At 44.4% G+C, this 6,000-nt stretch overlaps 1 protein-coding gene across 1 annotated transcript in view; it reads right to left on the bottom strand.

Annotated features, from left to right (window-relative positions):
• Positions 1-1,739: 1,739 nt before the first annotated feature.
• The window catches only part of CXXC4 (CXXC finger protein 4), an 85,868-nt gene continuing 81,607 nt past the window's right edge, over positions 1,740-6,000 (bottom strand). The window contains exon 4 of the transcript XR_004253180.1: positions 1,740-1,772. The gene's annotated coding sequence lies outside the window, so the exon portion shown is untranslated. The remainder of the gene's footprint in view (positions 1,773-6,000) is intronic.

Genomic DNA, 6,000 nt, shown 5'->3' with positions numbered 1-6,000 from the left:
TAATACCTGTGTTAAAAAAAAAGACAGATAAAGAAAACAGCGTAATGTAAAATAATTCAGATTGTCTCTGTGTAAATGAGGCAATAAATGCCTGCAACACGAAGCTCAGTCTGACTTCACAGCAGGGCCCAGTGCTTAATTGAAAGTCCTAACTAGACCCATTTATCAAAGAAATCACTCAGAGGGAAATTTAATTATCACAATTAATCTATATTTTTTTAAGAAAGTCTCAGCAAAGCACATGGAAAATTTCTTTGGGAAGAATTTTACGCTGTTAGAACCACAAAAGTCAAACACCAAACTTCTTCCAAAAAAAAAAAAAAAAAAAAAAAGAAAAGCAAAGCAGGGGGGCACAGGGCACGCAGCGCGAGGAGCTCGCCGTAACGCCACTTAGGCACAGCCGAGGGTAATGAGCGGCGTCCCAGCAGGAGCTCAGATGGCAATACCTCTTCCTAAGCCACAAAATTGCTGCCTCTGCAAGCCGGAGAGAATGCCTGGCTCTTGGAGAGGGCTGTACCCGCATGCTTCAGGTCCTTCGCCATGCTTTGCTTGGCCCTGCAGCATCCCAGGCTGCAAACCCTGCTCAGCTGGCGTCCAGCACAAACTCAGCAGAGCCCAGAGGCACAACTGGGCCTCCACCCGGCACTAGCACCTGATGCTTTGGTACAGCAAGGAACCAGTGGCACGTTTTGTAGGAACACTTGAGGTCTTCTGTGGAGTTGTCCCTGTGTGTGGCAGGGCATTCCTCCTGATATCCATCTCCAAGTTGGCCGAGTTGTGTGAGTTGGGAAGGTAGCTCTGAGCTTCCCCTACCTGGGGTTTCCCACGAGGTTTTCATTTACTTGCTTTTTAAAGACCAGGCAACACGTAACAGTCTAGTGAAGTTTTCTTTCGGTTTTGAAAAACAGCCCATTATGCTGAGCTCTGCCTCTCATGTCTCCAGCGTGAGCCTGGGGTGCTGCAGAGGACTGCTGGCACTGTACTTGAGGAGCAGACAACAAGAGTAAATTTGCATGGGTCACACGGCTCTGGATGTGCCTGTGTGTGGATGAGAAGAAAGGCCTGAGAAATGCCACGATAAAAATCCCCTTTGGGTTTTTAGGGCTCCTGGACGTTAGCGTGCAGCAAGTGATGGGCAGGAGCCCACTCCTTGGCTTAGAGAGCTCAAAGCTCCAGCACTTGTGTTGGAGGCAAGGTGCAAGGAACTGGCGTACTTGCAGTGGTTTCAATGAAGGGCAAAAGCGGGCACTCAAATGGACAGGGAAAATGGGCTGCAGATTTTCTTTCACTTTGGGTAGCTTGCACAGCTCCACAACCTGCTCCTGTTTCCCAAGGCTTAAAGGGAACCCATAAGACACACGGAGGTAGCACCGTTTTCCTCTTGCTCTTGAGAGCCGGAGACCAGAAATTATGACTCATGTTAACACCTTTGTGCATGCTGTTTTTCCCTCTTCTTCAGTGGGAAAAGTTGCAGCTTGCTCTCCCGATGTCACTGGAGTTGTTTACTGCCTTTTTTTTTTCCCTGTGCTTCCTACATTATTCAGGTTATACTAATCACCAGAGGGGAAGGAAACAACTCCAGAGCAGATTGAATTACTGTTTAATTGGGCATCCTGTGAAATAAACATTGTGACTTGGATAAGATTAAAATGTGAGTCACAAGTCTGGTGAGTTTTCGAGTGTTAGAGAACACAGCGAGGGAATCGGGCAAGAACAGCAGCTCAGAGCAGCGCTGGACACGGTGACTTGTTTTCCCCAGGCTCAGATGAAAGCTGTGAAGGACAGAATTGAGTAAAACTGTCAGTTCTTTATTTAAGAAGAACTACGTTGTTAAACACGTTTCCTTTTGTATTCATTTGCCTGTGCTGAATCCATCCGTGAATGCCCTTTGGAACTGCCCTACTGCCCAATGCAGCCAAGCTCTTAGATACTAAAGGACTTCACCAGCAGCACCAGCACCTCTCGCCATTTACATCTGGTACTTTGTGGTAGTTCTGGTGAGTAGATTTGCTGGCAGAAACCAGTGGCAGGCACAGAAATGAGAACTCTGTTGTAGGATATCTGTTAAAATAAGCATAGTGAACGTGTAGAGACAGCCTCGCTTCATTGATCCGACCTGATGCTGCACTGAGGGACAAGGGCCTTTGCTCAGCCGCTTGGGCTCCCACTTCACAAGCTTGCCCAAGTTCACCTGGCCCTGGAAACTGCTTTCCCCTGAGGCGAAGGAGAACTGGCTGAGGTGGAGGAGTGATGGAGGGAGCTGCCTGACAGGGCCTGCCCTGCCCTGCCCTGATGGAGGCCTTTGCCGCCTGCTGACCCCAGAGGTGGCCGCACAGCAGCCGCCAGGAATAAAAGCTTCCCTGTGACAATCCCCTGAGCTCCCTAGGCCTCAGGCTGGTCATTGTGGCTTGGAAATTGCAAAGGTTGTTGGTTTGCTGTTTGCCACCAGGTGGCCTAACTATTCCACCGTTCACGAGCAGCCAGGCCTCCATTAGGGAGCAGCAGCTGGAACTTTTTAAGCTTTGCGTATTTTTTTCTTCCCCAGCCGCCAGCTCCCCTCCTTCCCCCTCGTTCGGTTGATTAAAAGTGAGCAGGGCTGCTCTGATTTCTCAACCAAATCCTTTCCTCGAAGGAACTGAGGAAAAATTGGGCTTCCACCAGTCCAGCCCTAGCTTTAGAGACTAAGCCCAACCATCTCTGCTTACCACATAGTCCAAAGGTGCTCATGCCATAGTGACACAGGTAACTGGGACCTCTCGTGAGATTAATTCCTTTGTTCCTTGCCTCAGGTATGCCTCTGGAAGTTGGTTTTGTGACATCCCAGTTCTGCACCGGTCACATAAGCAGGGTTTAGAGCTGCCTTACACCCCTGAAGCAGTGCAGAGTGGGTTTGATGGGCCAGAGCGTGTGACCCAGCAAATGGGGGTTGGTTTTTACAACCATAGGCAGCTTGGGACATGAGCAATCCCCCTGCTCGGTAGGTCTGGGGAAGCCCTTTGGGACCCGGCTGAGCTAACAGCTCCTTGGGGATAACGAGGAGCTGGTGTTACAGATCTCTCCATGCGGTCATGGACCCGTCTTGGACTGAAAGGAGCTCAGCTCGATCTAAAAAGGGGAAGGAAGATAGTCTCAGATGTTTGTCTCAAGTGTTTTTTGTTTGTTTGTGTTTGTTTGTTTGTTTGTTTGTTTGGATGAGAGGGGGAAGGAAAGCTCTAGCTGGTGTCATAGCAGTGTGAAGTAAGAATAACTACGCTGATGCCAAATGGTGTTAGACCAAACTGCAGGTATTTGGAGGCTACTGAATGGCTTTGTAGGAGGAGGAATCACGATTTCAGGAGATGAGTTACTTCCTGTGTGGTGACACTGCTGGCTTAGTTTTCTATTTTCTACCATCTATATAATGCCGGAGAGCTTTTGGAAGGTACTTTCAGAACAACTCTCAGTAACTAAAGTGATTAACTAAGGTTGTTAATTTGGTTAAAACGTCTGTGATTCATATGTTTACTGGTCTTTGTAATCATGCATTTCTGTTTCGATGTGAACGGGGACAAGGTATGATGATGAGAGGCACGAACATCACATCAGAGCCCAGCAATAGAAGCAGCTCCCCGAGGTGAGTTGACATCAGCTCTTAAACTGGTGCCTGACAATCCTCAATCGATGGCATGCAGTTTCTGGATGCCCACGCTCATAATACAACTGCAGCACAAGCGATAACTTCATCGAGCAGATTTTCCTAAAGGATGTGGTGATTGAACTTTCAAAAATACCAGTCATTTGGAGGAAATTTCAGGAGTCTTTAAATTACTTTGGTAAATGGATTAGTTATAAATAATAAATACCTGGGAATCGGTAGAGGCTTTCAGTTGCATCACAAAAATGTCGTGAAGCAATACTGGATATTTCAGCTACTTTAACCTAGCCTTGGGCACAGAAGAGTCCAATTCTGATCATTTGCAGGATAAGCAATCAAATTCAGGGTAACGAGACCTTAGCTAAGGTGTTACTCTGGATTTACACCTCTGCAGATAGAATCAGATGCTATCTCCTAGTCTATGCATCCTCTGAGAATAAAATTAATTTTGAATTCTCGTATCATCTGCTTGCTTGTGCACTTATTTGCTAACTGTCTGACTGAGTGAGCTATTCTGGGTCAGTATGATTTAGGCATCCTTTATTACACAGTTTCCAATTCAGTACATTTTTTAATCAAGACTAAATTGAAGTCAGGTTCCAGGTACATATAAATATAACATATATTTAGTGAATACATTGAAAACCCCCAAGTCTAATTTTGAATGTAACTATAATAGCACGAAAAAATATGAAGGTTCTTTTATTTTATAGAGGAGTGTTAAAATATTGCCACTTCTTAAAGGCAAGTTAAGACCTATTTTCATATTTTCAAAATCACATTAGCTAAAAGCTTGTTAAGGAATAAATAGTCCAGAGGATAATTGAGACTTAGCTGGCTTAAGCATTAATGAATCAAAATCAGATGCCAGATCATTAATTAATTCTACAAATTATAATGTTGCCATTACTGGCAAATACTGTACAAACTAATACCAAGAAGCAAATTAAACTGCATAGTTTTCCTTCTTACTCCATATCTTTTGCCAAAAATAAAAACGCCATGGTTATTTTTGGTCGATTATATACAGTGTCTATATTTTTAAAACTTTAGGAGGATTCTTAATTTTTAAAAACATTTCAATTTATTTAACATGCTATTTCTAGAACGTGCCTATCATAGACTATAAGGACATTTCCATCAGCGCTGTAACCCACGGAAAGTGAAATGTAGCTAAAGTGACAGAAAAGTCAATTCAACACTTCCCAAGCCTCACAGAAATTCACACCCCTTCGAATCGGTCTCTTTGGCAAAAAGAGAATAATAGACGGGTCTTGCAGAGTGGTCTGAAGTGCAACCATCTCAGACTCTGTCAGGCCAATGCGGAGAGTAAGTTTTAGGGTTAGCAGGAGGGGCAAAAGAGAAGGTCAGCTGGACGTTTCTAGCCACCCCTTCTGATCCTACAACAAGGAGAGTTCAACATATTTTGAAGGTGACAAACTTAAAAAACTCACAGAGTGGGGAACCCATCGGGGAGCTGGCTGTAACAGTGAACTGCTGAGGCCAGAGCCTTATGAGGAGTAAAAGGCTCAGCAATAACAAAGGGATGTAATGTGAGATAAAAGGAGATGATGTAATGGTGCTTTAGCCAGAATAAAGCCCAAGGGCCAAAATGACAGGTTTTGGACCTTTCTCTGAAAGCTCCCGATTTTTGAACTCCTTGGTGTGTAACTTTTGTTGCCATCCCATCATGTGACAGACTGCAAAGTTTTCTCGGATGTAGAACATGCAGATTCTTGTAAAGCACATCCAGAGTGATTTAACTGGACACCAATCATAAGCCAATGCATTGGGGTACTAATGTAATTGTTTGCTCACTTAAGCATCACTAAATACGTGGCTCAGTGCAATTTTTCTGGCTGAGACTAAGTTGTCCTGAAGGATCCAACAAAGTCTGCCAGGTCTGGCATCCACAAAAGCTTTGTGCCTATACGAGCAAGGTATGGGAGCAAGTCCCATTTTTTCTGTATACAAATGTTCCATTTTTTCCCATATTGATTGGTATTTTCATTCCATTTTCTTCCTCTTTTTAATTGGAAAAAAGTCTGGATAGACCTGTGCTTTGTAGGAATGACAGTAAGACATTGAAATAAAAATATTCTTGTAGCTTTCTGAAACCTAACACAGCTCGGTTTCCAGTAGGAATCAGAGCCTGGTGAATCTTGATAACGTAAGCTGTATTTCAGCTGAAGAACAAGTCAGGTGCCAGCTTACTTTCCTTCTGCCTGTATTAATTTTCAGCCTTCGGTATCTGTCCACCATCAGTGGTGGACAACTCTTTGTTGCCAAAAGAAGCATATAATTGTAGGTCAGAGCCTGCTAGCACCATGCTGATATTCTCTTATGATGGCTTCATATATATGCTG

This window comes from Aythya fuligula, chromosome 4 (assembly GCF_009819795.1).
Source record: "Aythya fuligula isolate bAytFul2 chromosome 4, bAytFul2.pri, whole genome shotgun sequence".
Classification (NCBI taxonomy): Eukaryota; Metazoa; Chordata; class Aves; order Anseriformes; family Anatidae; genus Aythya; species Aythya fuligula.
Note: the sequence above shows the minus strand (reverse complement) of the source record. Positions and strands in the feature narration are given on the sequence as shown.